At 43.0% G+C, this 13,105-nt stretch overlaps 1 protein-coding gene across 1 annotated transcript in view; it reads right to left on the reverse strand.

Moving 5' to 3' along the window:
- Window positions 1-12,496, reverse strand: part of SLC7A14 (solute carrier family 7 member 14) — a 111,662-nt gene extending 99,166 nt beyond the window's left edge. The window contains exon 1 of the mRNA XM_038583880.1: window positions 12,308-12,496. The gene's annotated coding sequence lies outside the window, so the exon portion shown is untranslated. The remainder of the gene's footprint in view (window positions 1-12,307) is intronic.
- Between the last annotated feature and the right edge of the window lie 609 nt (window positions 12,497-13,105).

Below are 13,105 nucleotides of genomic sequence, written 5' to 3' on the forward strand. Positions count from 1 at the left end.
GGAGTTGTCTTTTTTCACTTTCTTGGTTACTAGCAATATTGCTTAACTCCATCTAATTACCCAATTATCTGGTCTCTGGGATTATGAATCTAATAACCTGCCACTTACAATGAATTTTGGATGATGGGAGCCCTGGACTCTGTCCTCTTTCCTCTTGGGCACACTGTTCTCTGTGATAATCTGTACTTGAGCAATGGCAATCATTATATATATATATATATATATATATATATATATATATACACACAATATACTCTAGACTAGACTAGAAACTGTGTCAAGCTCCTCCATAACAAGCTTCTTAATATGATAAATGGACCGGCATAGCATGGGAAATGATAAGCTGTGGGTATTCTAAATAAGGTCTCAGAATGAGCTTCCTGGCAGTGCAATCAGTCATTTCCAACCATTCTTAGGTGGTTATGCAATGAATGGGGGCAGGGGTGGTGGAGAGTGGTAAAATGTTTGTTATAGACCCTTGGAAAGCAGTAGCTTGATGTGGAGGGGAGAGCATGAGACTGGGAGTCAGGGAATCTAGCCACAGTGCTGCTTTTGATTGTGCAACTTTAAGCAAGTGGCTTCACCTTTTTGGCTCTCAGTTTCCACTCTATAAAATGAGTGGATTAATTTAGTTGATTTCTATTGGATGAATATTGAGTAAGAAGTGGAGGAAAGGTGGCCAGAGAAAAAGAAGTAGGGAATAACCAATCTCGGAACCTAAATATGCACAGACTAAGTAGACTATGAAATAAAATTTAAGACCACAAGCCTGGATAAATTATTAGGAATGTGCAGATGGGTGAAAAATTCAAATCTGTTTAAAAGAGGGCTGGTGTTTTGGGGTCTGAAATCCTATCTAATATGCTATGCGTGTGAGCAACTTCATTCTTCTGAAGGATCCCTCATCTAGAAAATAGAGAGGCTGTGATCATTTATATGCAAGCATGAACAGCATATTATTTACAGAACCACCAGAGATTAAGATGCCTTCTGTTCAGGCTGTGCCTCTATAATCTCTGGCAGTTTGAAATGAGGAGGCAGGGGAGGGGTGTGAGGCGGGGGAAGAATGTCCTGCCGGTGTGTTTGGTATGATGTTTGTGTTTCTGAAGAGAATGCTCTCATGTAGAAGCAGCCCAGGATCTGATCTATCATCTGGCTGTAATAAAGGAACTATATCTTAATAGCGAGCAACGGAAAACTTGGAGCTTCATAAATACTTACTAATCACATTGTGTGTTACATTGGATTATGTTCAGATGATGAATAAAATTCCTGAGGGCAGCACAGAGCAGGCAGGACAAAATGCTATGAGCTAAGAGGATGGACTAGGCTCTAGTCTTTGTCTTGCCACTAATTTGCTGCCGACCTTGGGCAAGTCACTTGACATCTCTGGGTTTTAATTACTTTAGCTGTAAAATACAGAGAAAGGGGGAGGCCGGGATGATTTCTGAGGTTCCTTCTAGCCATGAAATTCTGGTGTTGCCTATGAACCAACCCTGAATTCAGCGGTATTTCTAAAATATTCATAAAGCCTCTGTTCAAAGGATAAACTTCCGGCTGAATAAATATATCCACCCAGCTGCACTCAAGTTTCTTTGGAGTCTTTCTGATACAGACCTTGCATCATTCCTAGCTAGGTCTCTAACTAACCACATCAGCCCACAAATAGGTCATTTACATTCACACTTCCAGCATTGGTTTATGCTGTCCCCATTTCTACAATGGCCTTCCCTTTTATTTAGCCACATGAGAAAATGAGAAAATATTGCATATCATTCAAAGTACAATTCCATTGTTCTTTCTCTATGGATGTAAATCATTCCTGATCTTTCCTTGAGGATTCCTCAAAACATGTTATAGCATATATTGCCATGTTGCATACATGATTAGTGGAGTTTACATCTGTCTGACTGTCAGATTGTTGCTGAAGGGAAGGATTGTGTTCAATGCTCAGCTAGACCCATGCTTGTCACAAAGTCAGAGCATAACCCAGTGTTTCACCAATGGACTGCAAAGATTTTCAGAATCATGACTCACTCATTTTTGGGTCTCCACATGGTAACCTTTAGTCTGGGCCTTGCAATATGTGATATTAACCTATTGGGATACCTGTCCCTGCTGATGTGGGGAGGGAGGTGTCTTGTAGAAGCTTCTGAGGACCAGTTTGAAAACTATTGATCTCTGACCTCATATTTTCCTTCTCAGTAAAATTATGGGAGGCCCGGTACTGCTTCTGAGCTGCTGTAGACTTCACATGCATATGACTGGCTGGATTTCACCTGGAGAAGGATACCAAAAGTAAATTCTCTCTGTATCAATTAGGGATTTAGGGACTATGCACAGCACATTACTTTGAGCACTCTACCTCAGTGCAGGAGGAGCTGTTGGCATTTTGAATATGGTACTAATTTTATTGTGTAAGATTGTCCTGCCTACTGTAGGGTATTTAGAATTCTTTATACCCCTGGTGCTTGGGACAATAGAAAATACCTCTTAATGAAGTGGGACTGCCCCAGGTTGAGAACCATTGATTTAGAAGAAGAAGACCTCCCATATTATAAATATTATTTTCTAGACATGCATGTTTCAATCCAAGATCTTAAGCCAAAACGCTGTCATTTAGCTGTCAACTTTGGTTGAGGACTGGCTATTAGCAACTTGAGAATTTTGTTTTGTTTTGTTTTGTTTGAGAGTTATTTTTGAATGAGTAGTCCTGAAAGGATGGAAAACCCATTTCTTTTCTTTGTATAGACTTTATAGTTTATAAGGAATTTTAACAAATGCTATCTAATTGGCCCTTCCTGTGATAGGAAGGGCATATTCTTTACCTCCAATTTTAAAAGTATGGAAACAGAGTCTTAAAGAAGTTGAATGGTTCTGGCTCAAGTCTCACATCACTTGTTGTGATGAACATTGGGTATTTTATGGAAGTGTTGAATCACTATACTGCATACCTCAAATTAATATTACACTGCATGTTAACTGGAATGTAGATAAAAACTTTAAAAAATTAAAAAAGAATAAAACAATGTATATTAAATACACACAGTAATACTTATATATTTATTATGTTATATAAGTTATTATATCATCATCTATTTATGTAATAAAATATACATGCTAGACTGCTGTCAGCATTTTTGGCTTATTAGACATGACATATTAAGTGCAGGATGTTCATGAGCAGATTTAGTGCATGTTGAAATGTACAGTGAAATAGATGGGCACTGTGGTGGTGTTGTATTCATGACTAATTTGGTAAGGTAGGTTTACTGAGAAGGAAATGAGTTTCACACATGATTTTGAAAGTTCTAGTCTTTCTCTTGACTGAATCCCACCACCAGGAAGTGACACTCTGGAAACTCTCTCCCCCTCTACCTTAAAAGCTGTCTAGATTGTTACTCTGAGTCAAAAAGTTGGAGACAAAAGCCAGAGGATGCCATTTAATAATGAAGATGTGGAAGGGTGACCTCTGTGGCCTTGGAAGGTACTAAATCCTATACCAGCATCCATCCATTTGTGGCAGTGTGAGCTCTTCATGTGCTTTGGGAAAAACACAGCAGAATGGTTCTCATTGCATGCAGCAGCTTGCAAAGCACCAACATTCAGTATTAAATCATTGGAACAATTGATCAATGGCATCAATTGCAAAAGGGCAAAAGACATCTTGCAGAAAGACGATACAGATTACTATACAGTTTCATCAGATCCAGAGACCTGAAGTTCTATTTACTCTCTTGATTGCTCATCTAGCCAGAAAATGTAGGTACAATGGCAAGTCCCCAGAGAAGGGACTTGTATGTTAAGTGACCTGTAAATGATGCCCATCAGTTATTCGAGAGACTAGTGCTTTTCAAAGAGGCAATGTGCTGGGTGATTAAGAGCACACAGCTCTATCAATTTGGGCAGATTATTTAACTACTTTTAGGCCCAAGTTTCTCATCTGTTAAATGGGAATACTAGCGTTACCAACATTATAGGGACATAGTAAATGTAAATAAGCCAATATTGTTAGCTATAGTCATTAGTGCTGTTATTATTATTATTGTTCCTGAGTGAAGTACTAGCATGAAATGTGAGCCTCCATTAGGTAATAGTGTAAAAATAAGAATCTTGATTTGTTTTTTACTATGTGGGCAGAATATGGATAATTCAAATCCTTGGCCTCATTTCATAGAACCATAGAATGTTAGAGCTTGCAAAATCTGAAATTGTTTAGTTCAAATTTCTTGTTTTAGAGGTGAAGACAATGAAGATGATGGACAATTGAAGGGCTAATGTGTCCCTTAAATCATTGGCCAGGTTCTCATAAGGATTCTGGGGTTTTGATACTTTTCTTCTGGCTCATAGTTCTACCCATGAAATTTCTACTAGTTGACTATCCTTGATCCTGCAGTTCTTTCACCTGGAGGTGCAAATGGAAATACTATGAAATCCAAATACATATACTTTCCTACTTCTAGTAGCCCTGGTAAATTTTAGTGGCTAAACTCATTGAGTAAATAGGCTTTCTTGACTAATGAAAAGATGCATGAGGTTGAAAGATGCAAAGGAAGTGGAAAGATGAAAGTGGATTGAAAGAGAGGAGGCTCAGAACTTACTTCTGCCTTTGCTATTAACTTGGGTGACTATTCCCAGCCTCACTTTCTCTGTCAAATGAGAGAGTTGGGTTATGTGATCATTACAAAACATCGGCACAATAATGTATTGTATAAATATAATCTCTAATGAACAATTAAGTCTATAAACATGAAGACCATTTTGTCATCAGAATGTTCAAACACCTGGATGCAATTCTTAAAAATTTGCTAATTGTTTAAAAAACAAAGAAAAAAACAACTTAATACATGAACAGGCCGTGGAAGCCAGCTTGCTCATTTGTAGGACAGTTTGCTGGGCTGGAATATTTTGCCTTTGGCAAATGAGAATCAGTTAATTCTAGGCATTTGCTTATTGATTTGCTGGAATAAAATGATCTATTTTTCTTTCATTTTTGTCAGTAATGACCAGTTAAAACTCCTAAAGGAAGGCCCAATTATTCCTGGAAAAGGATAATGTTCTGTGATCTTCCAGACTGTGATGTCACCAGCTCTCTAATTAATGTATATGCTTTCTTTCTAAGCTAAGCTCTTTCTGAATTTAGGAACAATAGTAATTGCCTGCAACAATCATCAAAGCCAGTCAAATACTTTCTCAAGGAAATAATAAATATCTCTTTAAAGCAAAAGTGGAAAATATTATACAACTCTATTTAAGCTTTGATTTTATGGAGTTGCCTCATCACATTGAAATGCAAGACCCTCCGGCTAATGTGTCCCTTATTCCCTGGAGGAAGGCAGCAAGACCCAATTCTCAGGAGCAGAATGGCCCTCCACTACCTATGCTTCCAGAAGGGTGATAAGTATGGTTATCAGGGTAAAATTTGATGTTCTGTGCTTGTCTCCTGTTTTATTCGCTAAAGGAAAATGCCACAGGGTATACTCATTTCTTGGCTAGATGAATGTATGGCACAACCTGACCTGGAACAATGGCCTGATTTCAACAAATATTTGTTGAGCACTCATGTGCCAGTCTATAGGAGTTCCAAACACCCATGACTACCCATAAATATATGGTGAGCCTCAGTTACTTTATTAAGTGAATGATTGTTTGCTACCAGCATAAGTTTCAAAGCTACATTGTTAATTCCCTTTCTTTCCTGGGATATAAAATTATTCAAATCCCTCAAGTTAAAGACAGTGAAAAGTAAACTCTTTTCAGCTCCAAGGTAAATGTATTTTCCTCCTTCCAAAATCCAAGCCCTTCCAAGAGACAAACAATTCCAATGAAATGAATAAACCATGATTCCCAACAAAAGGTGTCTATTATTAAAGCCAGCATGAGCTACTGGAGAACAGTCAACAATCTCACTAATTTTCCCTTTAGTAATATAATTTCATATGCAACAAAGGCCTGAGAATGGCATGCTTGACGAGTATTTGGGGCTGAGAGTGTGTTTCAGCTATTTCTCTGGCAGAGCATCTTATAAATCACCATTCATGCCTTAACAAAGTCTGAACAAGGGTAAACGAGGTTCCAAAAAAAGAAAATAACTTGCCAGAACTCCTGGAATGAGAGAGAGAGAGAGAGAGAGAGAGAGAGAGAGAGAGAGAGAGACTCTAGAGCCCTTATCTATCTATACTCAGCTTGATTTCTCAGGCACTTCTGCTCCCCTCTACCCCCCAAAAGAAAATATATTACTTCATTGAGTTTTCAGGATTAATAGCAAACATAATACAGTTAAGAATCATTTGATGGAATTGCTTCCTTTGCAGGCTTATTTTCTATAATGCCTGAGCATTGTGTTAACTTTTGTGTTGTAAGAGAAAAATATTTAGGTATCAAAATGGTGATCTATTAAAGAAGGCATGAATGCACTTGTGTGATTTCCTGATCCAGTCAAGGATTCATATATATATAAAAGCACACCTACCTAAATTATAAACACTGTAGTTTGGGGTTTGGGTGGAGGCAGGGCTCAGGTGTAGATGCCAGGTTTGGGAGTAAATGTTAGCTAAGTTGTAGGAATGCTGACAACATTGACTCCATCTTTAGCCTTCTATCTTGTTCATGCCTTTGCGGTGAACTTCCTTGGGGCTCAGTGTTCTAGGCCCCTTGGAGGTTAATGTGTCTTGGTCAGAATATGGGAAGGCTTGTTCTGACCTTCCCTAAAGTGGCACAGATATCTCCACTTTAGATGACTAGTAGAGCTGAATGGCACACAGGTGGTGCCCCTTCAGATAACTACCCTTTGACCTTAGAGAATGGATAGTGTAAAGGCCCTTTACTTAAGGTCAGAATCCCTAATGCAACTTCAAGAATTCAGTCAAATTGATAGTTTTTACTTTTATTTTGGGTTAATCAATGCATGAAATAGAATTATTTTTGTTTTCATTGATTCATGAGATGGGTAGAGGTTCATTTCAATGAGTAAATGGTAAAAATAGTCTTTTTAAATCATCTCCTTCACCCACCCAAGCTGAAGAACATCAATAATATTTTTTCTGTTATCTGAACCACTATTGTCATGACAGGATAATTTCTGATGATTGACTTAAAGCTATTAGTTAAAGAGGGGCACCTGGGTGGCTCAGTTGGTTGAGCGTGCAACTTCTGATTTTGGCTTAGGTCATGATCTCGGGGTCCTGGGATTGAGCCTGCATCAAGCTTCCTGCTCAGCAGAGAGTCTGGTTGTCTCCCTCTCCCTCTGCCCCTCCTCCTGCTCATACGCAAGCTCACACACACACTCTCTCTCCTTCTCTCTCTCTAAAATAAATAAGTAAATCTTAAAAAAAACCTGTTAGATAAAGGGCAAAATCTGTTTCAGAACCACTGAGACTTCCTAGGTATTTTTTTTTTTTCTGAAGGAAATGTTCAGGGCAAAATAAACCTTGAATAATAAGGGATTTCAATTCATAGAAATTAACCAACAAGATATATCAACAACCAAAAAGATTTTTTCTTCAGCATCCTACTGTTCAGTGAAAAATGATAACAAAAGTAGAATATATTTATCTGTGGTTAGAAATGTTCAGCAATGCATTCAGTTTAAACTACCTTATTTGTTTATATACTATACTATATCTACATGAGATTATCAGCCATTACATATCAATCATGCTCTCTGCAAAGAACTCTCATTTACTTATACTTTGAGTCTCACAATAACCCTTTGGGATGGGTGTTGCAATGCTCATCAGCATTTTATAAATGAAAGAATGGAGCTCTAGAGGGCCTTAGATGTCACCAAGTAGTAAGGGGCACACTTAGATGAGTGTATGGCACAAACTGACCTGGAACTACTAACTCCAAGTCCTGTATTTATCATACTCTACTAAGACAACATGCTCATACAAATACACATAAACACACAGACATTTATACATGTTGTTACATGTATATGTGATATACATATATATGTATAACTTGTATCACATGTATATACACATATTATGTATAAAACTTGAATTTTGAATAAGAATTTCCAGGCTTTTTCTAAGCTGGAATCAGGAAACCAGCAAGATCCATCCATAGTTTTACTCCGTGGTAAAACGAATTCCATATGAAACAAAACCTAGAGGTCACCAGCTCCTTTAGTGAGACATATACTCTCTTTGTTAGCCTTATTATCTTGAGCATATATGGGCTTTCAGAGGTGTCCTAGGCCACAAGTGGCTTTTCCTCCTTTCTTGGCAGAAGTTTTAAAGCAGAATTTCAAATTCTTCTTACAAATCCCAAGTTTTCAGTTGCCATGAGGATGTTTTTTAGCACTTTCTAAAGCAGCATTGTCCAATAGAACTTTCTGCAATGCAAGAAATGTTCTATGTCTGCACTGTTCAATTAAGTAGCCATTAGTCACGTATGGTTATTGAGCACTTGAAATATGGCTAGTGTGATTAAAAAATTGAAAATTTTAATGTTCATTAAATGTTAATATTAATTAAAATTTAAATAGGCACACATGGCTAGTGATACCATATTGGGCAGACAGTTCTAGACAGATTAAGATTATGGTTTAGAGCCCAGAGCATCCCACCAACAACATCCTGGCAGGATCACCCTGTGAGGGTACAATAGAAGTTCTATATTCAGTTATGAGTTGTGCCTTAACAGGTTCTAGATGGGGTTTGAAGCAGAAAGTTAATATTAAAATTAAGAAGGTATAAGGGATCTATAAGTAAAGGATAATAAATGAAGGGAGAGTATGCTGTGGTAAGTTTTGAGATAAAAGAACAGGATATTACCATTTGAACTGAATTTGAATTTCTAAACATTACCTATTAGAGCAGTATAGGACAATTCAGTTAAATATAAAAATTTCCTTCTTGTCAATGCAATTATTAGGGTTACAAAATCCAATTAATAAAGCTGAGATTTCACTAGGGGCTGAAAGGCAAGCAAGCAGAAATACATAGAGCATCAGATCTGCTGCATTTAGAGTAGACTCGAAATCCAGGACCACCTCTAATGAAATTATCTACTTGGCAGAATTGTGAAGATTCAATGAAATGATTTATGAAAGGACCTAGGATAGTGGCTCACAGCTTATTGATATAAGCACTTATAACGATCATTTATTTATTTCTGCCTAAATCTTTTTAAGGCCTCTTCCAAGTATCTGTGAGATGATGGAAGATGCTTAGGGTAATTTATTTTGGAAAAATTGTTTTGTTGGGAATAGACCATAGAAGAGGAAATATAGGCAACACAAAGGAAAGTAGAGAAATGCCATACTGCCATCCCCATTTGCAAATTGCCACCATAAGGAGAACTGTTGCTGAGGAAAGTGGGTCAGGTATGTTGTGTCAGACAAGACTGAAACAGTGAGCCCAGAGGGGAAAAGAATAGGAAGAAAGTGTAGGTAAGATGAGTGTTTGTATTTTAGGCATTTGTATTCGTGATTTTTATTGAATGTAGTTTATTGATGCTGATGTTCTTGTCAAAGAAAACCAAAGAAAAAAACAGGGAAGAGTGTTTGAGTTACCATGAGGATAGTGGAAAGGGCACTGACCTTGGAATCGAGTTAATGGGGTTTAATCCTAACTTTTCAACCATGTGACTTAGACTACTAATCATTTTTTGGTCTCCAAATTCTCCTTCTTGTAAAAGAAGGACCTGAATGGTGCTGAATGACCCTTAAGGTTATTCCAACCCTAAAACTCAAGAGTATAATTTTAAATATGAAAGCAAGTGTGGTCTCTAAGTCCTCTAGATCCTATGAAGCCCCACTGCTCTTTCAGGAAAGCTGGCTGTTCTGTAATCCTAAGGCTCAAGTTATGTGAACAGTGGTATCTCAGTCAGCATGTACAAAAGCAGTTGGTATGGTGGGAGTCAGTAACAGTGAGTGGGTGAACAGATTAAAGAGGAAAGAGTTGGAAGAGAGAGTAGTGTATGTGAAAATGAAAGTAGACCTTCCTCTTTTGGCATTCTTTTGCTATATTCTCCAATAACAGCTATCCAAAGCCAAATGGCAAAATGAGGGCATGAAAATTGCTTGGAGTTTGGAGTTAAGCAGACCTGAATTTGAATCCAAGCTCTGGATTCAAGATATCTAACTTCAGTTTTCAGGTATCTGTGACATTTCTATGTCTGCACAATAGTTAACAGCTATTATGAAGAGTACATGAGGGGATCCCTGGGTGGCTCAGCGGTTGAGTGTCTGCCTTTGGCTCAGGGCGTGATCCTGGAGTCCTGGGATCAAGTCCCACATCAGGCTTTCTGCATGGAGCCTGCTTCTCCCTCTGCCTGTGTCTCTGCCTCTCTCTCTCTCTCTGTCTCTCATGAATAAATAAAAATCTTAAAAAAAAGAGTATATGAGATAATATGGCCTGGTAGATAGTAGGTGTTCAGTAAAATATTTTCAGAGCTTGGCCTCCACAAATTGGCTCAATTCTCTCCCATTTTACCCATAATTTAAAAGACTAGTCAAAGAAATAACCATTCAGGGCCGCTTAAAGATTTATATCTAGAGGATATAAACAATCTGTGGTGGGGAGAGAGGGGTGCCGAGGAGAGAAAAAGCCATAGCCAGGAATAGCCAGCCCATCCTCTCCATTAATGAAGCGTCATCTTTTGGTAGCCTCACAATTCTCTGGTTCCTGAAAGCCACAGGAGTGTTTCACAGAATAACAACCCTAACTGCATTTCCAACACTTTACCAGCAGGAAGATTCGCCGCACAGAGGACACAGAAAGAAGGAGCCACACGTCTCAGTCCCACCTGAAGTTAGCAAAGCTGGATTCTGGAGTGACACCCACTCTTTGCTCCTCTCTACCCAGGAGTCCGGAAAGCCGCCTTCCAAGAAGAGTCTGGGGGAAGGCAGAGAGCCGGGGAGCGCAGAGCATCTCTATCTGTTTCTCCAGGTCGCTGGTTCCACCTGGATCCTCCTTATGGGGTTCTAAGGCAGTTTCTGCCGGCGGGGGAAGGCGGGGCAAGCCGCGAGCCGCCAGTCCCCCCGCGGACAGCGCCCGGCCCCTCCGAACTTTCAGCACCGCGGACAGCGCCCCAACTTTCAGCACCGCGGACAGCGGCCCTCCCCGCGGCCGGCGCTGCGGTCCAGCCTCCTGTCCGACCCCGGGGGGTTGGGGGGGGGGGGCGGCAGGCGGGTTATCGCTCTGTGGCCCTTGGTCAACTCCCGCTAGTGACCGGCCCCGCCACTTCGACGACATCCCACCTGCTCCCCCACTCAAGTTTTCCCTCTGCATTGGAATCCAGTTCAAGACTCCCAGTCCAGGCGGGACTCTGAATGGAGCCTCACACGGGTAGTGGGGTGAGCAGTGTCGGGAGTAGGCGAGAGCTCTGCTGTTGCAGTTTTCCTTCCATCCTTCCCCTGCTTTCCCTTTACCTCTAGTCATTTGGCGACTTCTATCTTAGTTTTCGACCACAATATAAAATACACGTGTGTGTGTGTGTGTGCGCGCGCGCGCGGGTGGGTGTGGGTGACTCCGGTGGGAGAAGGAGGTTTGGGGTTGCATCACGCGAGGCCCTCTGGATTTGTAAAGAAGCCGATGTATTTGGGATAGAGGAAGAGAAGAAGCTCCGACGGTGGGCGAGAATCCGCTCCCCGGGGCTGCCCCCCTGGCCAGGGAGCTCCCCTGCACCTTTCTCCTCCCAGGGCCTTCTTGCTGCCCCGCCTTGTATCCCCAGTCTCGGGGGACAGATGCCCCTCGCCGCGCACCGGCCAGGTCTGGGTGTCGGGCGCAGCGGGAGTCCCTTGGAAGAGTTTGCTCTCAGGTGAAAGGACAGACGCTGCCCCCGCCCTCCCCTCGGGCTACGGCCGCAAAAGCGTCCCTTCCTTTCCGTGGGCTCAGTCCGCGGCCGAGAAGCGAGCGCGGGGGCCCGGTGTGTGACAAGGCGGGGACGGAAGGGCAGGCCCGGCACCAGCGGAGACCCGGGCGACCCGGGCACTGCTCGGGGCTCCCTCCTCTGCCTCTCGCTCCGGCCGCGCCAGGGCTGCCTTTGCCCCGTCCCCAACCCCGCCTGGCCGCTCGCGAGTCGGAGCCTGGCGCCCCCCGACCCCGACACGGTCCAGGCCCCGTTCCGGGCCAGCTACGGGGAGACCCCGACCCAGCTCCTTCCTCCTTCCAGGGGCCCCTTCCCGGAGGGCGCCCTCAGCCTCCGCGCCATGTTCCTGCCCCCCCCCCCCACCCCCTCGTGGCTCCGGCTCCCTGGCTCATTCAACAAGAGGCGACCATCCTACTGGCGGGGGGTCCAGGGGGGGTGCAGGGGCGCGGAGGGGGCAGTGCCGCGACGGGGGACGCTCACTCACCGGAGGGCTGCAGGGGCCGGGGGCTGTCGTCCGCGCTCGCAGCGCCAGAGTCCGTCTCTCCCGCTGCGATGCGGAGCCGCGGAGGCCAAGGGAGGCAGGAGGCGGCCGCAGCCGCTGAGCTGCTCCTCAATTATTCAGTTCGCCCCCCTCCTCCCCTCGCTCCGGGCGGCCTGTCAATCCTCCCTCCAGCTCGCCCGTCTCCGCCTCCCGGGAGTCACGTGGCGGCCCAACCCCTCCCGTTATTGAGCAGAGGCCGCTCTCCAGACGCCCCCGCCTCCCAGCGCGTGCACACGCGCTCACACTCACTCACACTCACACACTCAGCTGCATGCCACTCTCCACTCTCCTCTGGCCTGCTGAGCCTCGGGGTGCCAGTTTCCCGCATCTCAGGCTGTCCTAGGGCTTAGCGGGCCCCTTGCAGGCTCCCTGCCCTGGGAAAGCAGGCCCAGGCAGCTGTCTGCAGAGTCGCGCGCCGAGAAGGCGTCCTCCAGCAGCTCCCCCTTGGCTGGACTCGGCACTGAGCAACGCAGGCCCTCCAGACCCGCTTCCTACCCTCTAAAAGCTTCCCTCCTCCTTCGCTGAGGTTTGCTGCTCTTAAAGGTCTTCCACTTCCCTCGGCGTTCCTGGAAAGAGAGGCTGGGAGAGATTGATTTCTTCTCTCTTTCAAAAACAAGACCCTCCTCCTTCTCCAAAGCTCAAATAGGTCAAATTTATCTCTAGGCTCTCAACATCTTAGGGGTGGAAAGACTGTGTGGGGTGAAGATCCACCAGGAATTCTAGTCTGTGTGACCTTGAGTT

Source organism: Canis lupus, chromosome 34 (assembly GCF_011100685.1).
Source record: "Canis lupus familiaris isolate Mischka breed German Shepherd chromosome 34, alternate assembly UU_Cfam_GSD_1.0, whole genome shotgun sequence".
NCBI lineage: Eukaryota > Metazoa > Chordata > Mammalia > Carnivora > Canidae > Canis > Canis lupus.